The sequence below is a fragment of the Eubalaena glacialis genome, chromosome 3 (genome assembly GCF_028564815.1).
Source record: "Eubalaena glacialis isolate mEubGla1 chromosome 3, mEubGla1.1.hap2.+ XY, whole genome shotgun sequence".
NCBI classification, from domain to species: domain Eukaryota; kingdom Metazoa; phylum Chordata; class Mammalia; order Artiodactyla; family Balaenidae; genus Eubalaena; species Eubalaena glacialis.
Window position 1 is genome coordinate 174,594,644 of NC_083718.1, and position 9,526 is coordinate 174,604,169.

The following is a 9,526-nucleotide window of genomic DNA, read 5'->3' on the forward strand; positions in this document are numbered from 1 at the left end:
TATAGGGTTTTTTGTTGTAACATAAACTGTTTTATAATATGCTCCCAGGTATCCTCATCTCTGTGCACCTTGATATTTGGGGGTGGGAGTGAGGATTTGTTCACCTGCCTCCTTACTTGCCTGCACTCAGGTGGGCTTCTTCCCTCCCAGCTCCAGTTCTGGGGCCCAGGTAAGGCCTCCGTCTGCCACCAGAGGGAACACTGGGAGCAGGCTAACCGCTGAGCGTGGTCTTGTATGCAGTCACCCCAAATGATGTGTTCTCAGATCCTGCTCTGAGCCAGGTTTGGCACTGGGCTACGGGGACACAAATATGAACCAAGCCCCTTGGTCCCCGCCCTCAAGCAACTCACAGTCCAGTGGAGGATCCCGCTGGGAAGGGTGATACACTCGGTGACTGCGTAAGAATGGAACTGGAGGGATGCACGGGGGAGGAACCTAAACCATTTAGGGGCACAGGGCAGGGAACACTGCTCGGAAGAGGGAACCCTCAGCTGAGATGTGGAGGATGAGAAGGAGACAGCCAGGCTAGAGGGTGGCAGAGGGATGCAGACAAGTCCAGGGGCGGAAACTTGGAAGTGCAGTGCGGTGGGGACTCAGTGGGCGGGGTGGGAAAGGCAAGTGGGAGCCACACCTCAAAGGGCCTTGCGCACCCGGCTCCTCTCAATTTCCCCCAACTCTGGTCTCAAGTCCTAAAGGTTTGGCCCCCAAGAAGCCAGAACAGGGGGTCTTGGTCCCTAACCCAGCTCAGAGAGGGCAGGACATAGTCTTTCAATCTAGTAGACACTTGTCCCCTTGGCCAACCTCCTCCAGGAAGAGGCAGAGATGGTCGAGTCCCTTGGGGGCTTCTCCAGAGTTCCCTTCCTACTCTTCAGCTCCCAATTCCACCAGCCCAAACCCAGGAGGGGTAGGAGTGGTTGGAACAGCTGTTTGTCCTTCCTTCCTTCCCAGCCCATGGGTAGGCAGGGAAGAAATGGACAGTGGCCTCTTCATCTTTTTCAGCCCCCAGTGGTTGGAGACGTGAAGACAGGAGGATGGCTGTGAGGCTGGGAACCCCTATAGGCTGGGGGGGGGGGCGCTTCTCTCTGAATCTGTCATTCTGAGGACACCGAGGCAGTGGAGTGGGGGGCTCTCTGAGCCTCCGCAACTGGGGATGTCCAGGGTCTGGGAGGGGGTGGGGGTGGGTGGGTCCTCTGGGACCATCATTCCCAAACTCCCAGGGACAGGTAAGCAAATGCAACTAAAGGGAGGGTGAAGATGGCAGGTTCTGGGTCGTGTCCCTGCAGGGGGATTCGAAGGGGAAGGGCCTCTGCATTTGGACTTGGGCGCAGGGCAGGTGAGGTGCGAGCTCGCTGGTGCCACCTCGCCTGCTGATGGGGCTATAGGTGGCCCCTTGGTGCTGCTGCAGACCTGGCTCTTTGGGCCTGGTGACGTCCAGTGACCACACACAGGACCCCACTCCAAGTACATGACAACTTTATTGAGCCCCGGCTGGGTGGTGCTTGCCCCTCCATGTCAGTATCTCGCTGTGTCGGCCATGGCCCCCCAGGCTCTACCTGTCAATTCCCACAACCTGCTCACCTCTAGCATCAGCCCCTCCCAAGGATGGGGCGGGGAGGGGCTTCTCTTGCTAGTGATGGTGGCAGCTTCTCAGGGGAATGGGGCTAGGGCTGGGCTGGGCCGTGTCACCTCATCTGAGGTGGAAGAGCTGGATGAGGGTGTTAGTCAGGAAGAGAAGGATGCTGCCGCCGCCCAGGCTTCCGAGGGCTGGGGCCCCATTCCTGGAATTGGTGGTGGTGGTCTTGTTTCCCAAGACTCCAGTTTGTATCTGCAAGAGGAGAAGTGCAGCAAGCTCACAGGGGGTTGAATCTCATGTTTGTTGTTTAGAGACAGTTCCCCCACTCCAAGACTGTAGTTCTCAGTTCCTGCCCCAGTGACCACAACTTCTGCCACAAGGTCCTGTGGGGATGGTTGGCTGCTTCCTGCCTCAACACAGGCAGGGTCAGAGGCAGTCCCTGGTCCACATCCCACAGAACCTTCCTTTCACGTCCACCAGATCACCAGCTCCTCCAGCATGTAGGAGATAGGGGAGCCTGTGGCCCCAGCCCTTGACCATCCAGGGCCTGAGCCTCCCTGAACCTCAGTTTCTTCATCTTGTGAATGGGGATAAGAGCCCGTCACAGTCATGGGGGTCACATGAGACAGGGCTGGTGAGAAGGCACCTGGCAAAGTGTAGGTGGGTGGGGAGGGTGTGACTTCTCCCGTGAGGAGGTGGCCAGATGGTGATCAAACTGTTCTCAATGCTTGATCAGGCTGCAACTAAAACTGCCCCTGATGGAGATTAAGCTGTTTTTGATGGTGATCAAGCTGTTCTTGATGCTTGATCAAGCTGTTCTTGATCGAAAACTTGATGGTTCCCATCTCCCATACCGACTAACATGTGAGATGCTGCCAAAGCTGCCTCTCGGAATAGCAGTTGATCTCGAGACTCTACCTGTTTCCGGAGTGGGAGATTTCTATCTTCTTAGCATTGCCGAACACGCAGGCTCCTCTCTCGGGAGGTTTCCTGCCACCTCCAGAACCGGATCAGGCTCCATTTGAACATTTCCCGGCCCCCTCCCATAGGACCATTTCCCCAGGTTCCCTGTGGGTTGATGCCATCCTCACTCAGGGCTGTCTTCCCAAGCCTCTTAATCCCCTGTTACTCCACAGCACCCCTTGGGTGCCTCAGTGTGCCTGGCACCCTGTAAGTGCTCCCCAGCCTCGGGTACAGGAGACAGTCCTGCTCAGGGGCAGCCCTCAAACAGTCTGATCCCAACCAGAAGGACTGGAAGGCTGGGAGCCAGGCCCCCTGAGCCCTGGGTTCCCCTGCTGGAGCCTCTGCTCTCGTGGAAGAAGGCTGGGTGCCCAGAAGCCTGCATGCCCTTTCCCCCATGCCGGGCAGGTCTGGGGAGTCCTGGGTGATGGTGCCGGGGGCTCTGGGGTGGTGCTCTTACCTGAATCATAATCAGGAGGCTGATGGTGAATAGGAGGAAGAGGAAGCCTTTCATCTTGGGAGTCTCTCAGTGGCCCTCTTTGTAGCAGCTTTTGGAGATGAACGCAGGGCTGTCTGCAGGCCTCTTTTGGCTTGGCTGCTTTTGAACGAGAAGGAGGCAGGGAGGCGGGGTAGAGGGAAAGGAAGGAGGGCCTACCGCGTGGGGTGGGGTGCTACTGCTTTTCTACAGACCTTGGGGTGGAGCGTGCCAGGCCCTAGGTTCTACAGCCCTGGCAGATGATGGGTTCTGGAGAGGGACTGAGGCACATCCCAGGGGATGGGAGGTAGGCATCCACGAGGCACCTGTGGGGCAGTAAATAAAACCCTGGGCTTGGAGTCATGCATAGCAGGGATTGAATCTTGGTTTAATCACCTATCAACTCCGAGACCCTGGGCCAGAAACTGTACCTCTCTGAGCCTTTAACAAAAGAGCTGCCAGAGAATTAAATACAGTATAATTAAAAGGAGATTGGGGCAGGGGATAGGCGCTGAAGGAGAAAAGGCTGGGATAAATTTAGGTTTCAAGATAAGGTTGTAGACTGTTCCACAGGTTCAGAATGAAGGCTTGGGGAGCATGAAAATTTGGGGTGGTGGGGGAGGAGATTTCTGTGAAAACGAAGGAGCACTGTGTTAGGAATCCAGAAACCTAGCTTCTAGGTAAGCCCATTCCCCCTGGGCCTCAGGTTTCTCATTTCAAGTGAGAAGGCTGAAGTGAATTATTTCTGAAGTTTATTGAGACCCAGCATCTTGTGATTTGGATGAAGAAAATAACAGATTGTGTATATCAATCTCAGATGGATAGGAGGAGGGCTAGTGGAGGGACCAGAAGTTAATAAACTGCTGGGGAAGGGGTTTGGGGTGGGGTGGCTGTGAAGTTCTAGCCAGGGGTGGGGGATGAGCTGAATCACAAAGGTGCCTGGACAGTGCTCCATTCTTTATACATCCTCTCATTTTATTCTCTCAGTGGGGTTCTGCAGTAGGTTTCATAATTATCCCCATTTTCCTGATGAAGAAACTGAGGCTTGGATATTAAGTGACTTGTCCAAGGTAATAAAAGGTGGAGCCAGTTTCACGTGAAATTGAATCCAGGTATGTCTGAAGCTGCAGCCATGTATGTAACCTCTGGGGCTTTCCTAGAAGTCACCAATTAAGTCTTGGTTCCCTGACCCACTCCCTCCTGGAGGACCCAGGGATTGGCTCTACAGCCCAGCTCCAGCCTCACTTACTCTCCCTTCCGTAGTCTATTCTGTGTCTCATTTGCATGCCAGATGGTGAAAAAAAAAACCCTCTCACTTCCCTTCTATGCTTTTGTGTCTCATGTATCAAGCCTCAGAAAAACCTGAGTGGGCCTTTAGGGCCTCCAGCCCTGGCTAAAAAGAAACACAAAAGAACTGAAAGTCAAGGCTGGAGAGAGAAAGCCAGGAAGTGGCGAGAGAGGGGTAGGAATCTCGCCCCAGGGAGGTGGGTAAGGAAGGAAGTGGGTGGAGCCCTCAAATACCTGTCACTGCCTACCCCCGTCAGCTCCTTCACCGGAGGCCTTTCATGACTCTCTGTTCAAGTCTCAGCTGCCTTTGGTGCACCTGTTGGGGTGGGTGATTCTGGGGGTTCATGAGAGTCTGTGAGGCAGAGATACCAGAATGGCACTGGCTCAGGAGACAAGAGGCCCATGTTGAAGTCCAAGATTGCTCTGCTGAAAATTGGCTCCATCATACTGGGCAGGGGCTAAACCCTGGGGCCAGCCAGGATGTCCTTTCTCCATGCTGTGGATTCTTGTGAGGATACTTAAATGCCAAGCTCATATTTGCAAAAATATTCTTACAAACCTGAGAAATTTCTTTTCCACATCCTGGGTCTCTGCTGTCATTTGAGCTTGAGCTGCTAGTGGTGGGGGGATCTGGGTGCTGGAAGGGGTTTTAGGGTCATCAGGACTTGGGGCATGAAGGGATATCTGGAGTCTGTCAGTACCTGAGAGAAGTGGGGCTTCAAACCTTTTCCTCTCCTGCCCTCTGAGCAGTTTCATTCTGTCTTGACACCATCTGGACAGACAGAACCCTGGTCGCAAAGCTTAAAGAGCTTAGAGGGACCCCCATTTTACAGATGGGAAAGTTGAGGGCCCAAGAAGGGCAGGTTAATGGCAGAGCTGGAGATAGAACCTAGTCTATTTCTTGACTTCCCTGTCCTACTGTACACCTTCTCCAAACCTGACTTGATGGGAAATCTCAATCCACACCCCCTACAACTCCTTCAAAGAGAGGGAGTTCCTCAGTGTTCCAAGAGCTCCTTCTGTTGGTCACTGCACTAAAGGTTGTGTCTGCTAAGAATATGGTCTAGTAGCTTGACCCAACACCAGGTCCCTCTAGGTCTCGTCACCTCTTTAACTCAGCAGAAAACAGAATATGGGACTTCCCTGGTGGCGCAGTGGTTAAGAATCCACCTGCCCATGCAAGGGACACGGGTTTGAGCCCTGGTCTGGGAAGATCCCACATGCTGCCGAGCAACTAAGCCCATGCGCCACAACTACTGAGCCTGCACTCTAGAGCCCGCGAGCCACAACTACTGAACCTGCATGGCACAGCTACTGAAGCCCATGTGCCTAGAGCCCATGCTCGGCAAGAAAGAGAAGCCACTGCAATGAGAAGCCCGCGCACCTCAACGAAGAGTAGCCCCCACTCACTGCAACTAAAGAAAGCCCAACGCAGCCAAAAATAGATAAATAAATGAATAAAAGAAAACAAAACAAAAAACCAGAATATGGCAGTTAGGCTAGCTGAATGAATGGGTGAATATAAGGTGATCACTCCCACCTCCAAGCCTTGCATACCTGTATTCATGCAGCCAATAAATGCTTATTATGGGGCAATAGCAGACTATGTACTTGGGAGTTACCAATGAAGAAAAGGATTAAGGGGAACAAAGAGGTGAGCCCTTCGTTTGGGGCTGCTTTTCCCCTAAAAGTATTTGCCACTTCCAGAAGAGACAGCTGAGAAACTGAGCAGAGCTTTCTACAGATTTATGGGGCTGGGGGAGAAAAACTGTAGTTCAAGACCTACTAAGAAATGGGGGCCCTGGTAAACTCTGCCACCCTCCACTAGGCTTTGGGTTGGGACCATGAAAGGTTACACCTGAGGAGTAAGAATAAACAGGAAACAACAGCCCAGCCCGTCATAGAAACTGAAGACAACGTGATCAAAAAACAAAAAACAAAACAAAAAAACCCCGGAAAAAAACAAAAAAACAAGAGGAACAACAGATAATAGAAACAATTACACAGAAGATCCAGATAGTGGAATTATCAACCAAACTTTTAAATAACAATGCTTAGTGTATTCAAAGACATATAAGACAAGACCACAAATTATAAATTATAGAAAAGAACCAAATGGAGGGGCTTCCCTGGTGGCGCAGTGGTTGAGAATCCGGCTACCAATGCAGGGGACACGGGTTCAATCCTTGGTCGGGGAAGATCCCACATGCCACGGAGCAACTAAGCCTGTGCGCCACAGCTATTGAGCCTGTGCTCTAGAGCCCGTGAGCCACAACTACTGAAGCCCGCACACCTAGACCCCGTGCTCCACAACGAGAGAAGCCACCACAATGAGAAGCCTGTGCACTGCAAGGAAGAGTAGCCCCCACTCGCCGCAACTAGAGAAAGCCCGCACGCAGCAACGAAGACCCAACCCAGCCAAAAATAAATAAAACAAATAAATTTATTAAAAAAAATAAGAACCAAATGGAAATTCTAGAACTTAAAAATACAATAATAGAAATTAAGAACTCAGTGGATAGTTTTAACATCAGATTAGACACAAATGAAGAGAGAATTAGTGAAGTAGAAAATGATACTAAAATATTACAGCATAATATAGTTGCTAAGTATCTGCTGTGTGCAAGGTACTGCACACACTGGGGCTACAGAAGTGAAAAAAAAGGACATAGTCCCTGTTATTATGGAACTGACATTTGAATGGGGGAAAACATTAAAAATTATGAAAAAAAATTATGGTAATTTAAGATTTCAGTAAATGCTATGAGGAAGTCAAAAGGGTGGTGTGAGAAAAGAGAAATGGGAGGAGGACATATTGTAGGTTAGTGTTCAGGGAAGACCACTCAAAGGGAATGTTTGTGCAGAACAAGAGGGACCTGGGTGAGCAAAACACCTCAGACCACTCCCCGTCCCAGTTTCACAGTGTTCTTTAATGACTGTTCCCAGGGCCTTGCACAGTCTCACAATGGGCAAGTGCTCAATATGTACTTGAGCTCAGTGACAGAATGGAACACAGCAAGGATGGGGAGAAAGGAAGGGGGTTGCAGCACATATTACAGTATGATCTGCCCTGCAGCTTTCATCCCCACTGAGAGAGGGCTGTGATCCAACAGCGCCACAGAACATTCCAAGGGAAACCTTCATCCGTTTGTTCATCCAACCATCCGTCCATCCATTCATTTCAGACAATTTATTGACACCTACTCTGTATCAGGTAAGATGAATGAGTAAAGATCCCTTCCCTTGAGGAGTTCATAGTCCAAGAAGGAGACACATACAGAAAAAAATCACAAAAAGGAATAAGGAATGCTATAATGGCAGCAGGCCTACTAGAATGTACAGTGTGATTCTACTTGGGGGGAGTGGGGGTATTCATGGAGGAGGGGACATTTGAACTAGTTCTTGAAGGATGGAGGGGGATTTTCCCAGGGGGAAAAGGCAAAGGAGGATGTTCCCATTGGAAGGAGAGGCCTCAACATAGGAGAGAGCATGATAGTTTCTGGAACATTGAGAAGGACACATAATATGAAGGTCCTAAATGTCAACAGGATATAGGGAGGACTTGACCCAACGGGGCCTGTGATGTGGGTGAAGAAGAGGGGGAAGGTGGGAGAGATAGCCAGGTTTTTATTCTGAAGGAATGCTTGGACTGAGAGGACCTCTTTCTCCATTATTATTTACCTCTCCGTCCTGAGCTGCTAGGAGTTGATAAACTCTTTAGCCCCAAAGGGGTCATAACTGATAAGGGTTTTTCAGGAAATGACCTAGAAGCAAAGTGGACTCTATTCTCAAGAACAGAGTCCTCCAGAACCCTCTAACCCTCTAACCCTGTAACCGTCTACTTCCTCATCCCACAGGTGGGGAGCAGACCCAGAAAGAGCCTCCCTCCTCTCATTCCAGGGCCTTTGCACCATTGTCAGGCAATGAGCATCCACCCCAGGATGGAATCAAGAAGAGGCCAAGTGGCCCCCACCCCAGAAGTCCAGAGGGAGTCCTGGGTGAGCTTGGAAGCTGGACAAATTTTCCTCCAATGTCCTTCTAACACTTAAATCTTTTTTTTTTTTGGCTGCACTGGGCAGCACGCGGGGTCTTAGTTCCCTGACCAGGGATCAAATCCGTGCCCCCTGTAGTAGAAGCGCGAAGTCTTAACCACTGGACGGCCAGGGAAGTCCCTAGCACTCAAATTTTATGTAAGCCTGGAGACCTTGGAAAGATTTCCAGAACCATCTAAGATGGGAGATAGAAAAATATAAGTCACAAAAATAACTATTAGGCAAGCTTAGACTCTTGTTTCATTTTCATAACTTTGTTTTTGGAAAACATCTTTTTAAAAACAATAATATGACAACATTATGAGAAATTTAATTTGCACGATAACCCTACAAGGTGGGTTCTATTAGTATCTCTATTTTCCAGATATGGAAACTGAGGCTCAGTGGAGTAGCTGGAGCAGAAACAGCCAGCTAGTAAGTGACAGAGCCCAGCCCCGTAGACTTGTTAAGTATTGGTGGCCCATAATATTTCCTCAGTAAATGATGGCCATCACTATTTTCCAAGTTTCTATGATGAAAATGTATACTTTTATAATAAGGCCCTGACTTCTCCCAATAAATGTTTTTTAAAAAATAATAAACTGGGGACTTCCCTGGTAGTGCAGTGGTTAAGAATCTGCCTGCCAATGCAGGGGACACAGGTTCGATCCCTGGTCCGGGAAGATCCCACATGCCGTGGAGCAACTAAGCCCATGCGCCACAACTATTGAGCCCACGTGCCGCAACTAATGAAGCCCGCGTGCTCTGGGACCCATGTGCCGCAACTACTGAGCCTGCGTGCTGCAACTGCCGAAGCCCAGGCGCCTAGAGCCCGTGCTCCACAGCAAGAGATGCCACTGCAATGAGAAGCCCACGCACCGCAACGAAGAGTAGCCCCCGTTCGCCGCAACTAGAGAAAGCCCGTGCTCAGCAATGAAGACCCAACGCAGCCAAAAAAATATATATATATAATAATAATAATAAACTGCCCGCCAGGTTAGAGGGCTCCCACCTCCCTCACAGGAACGAGATATTTGCTGAATGTCTGCCTACTGCAGAATCTCAGGCCATGCTTCCGGCCCTGGGTAGGAGGGAGGTATGTTGTAAACTCTGATGCTTGGGTAAATGCCAGTTCACTCCCCAGTCTTGCTGAGGTGGGAGGCAGCGGGCACACCAGGACCCATGAGGCCAGAGCCCCCT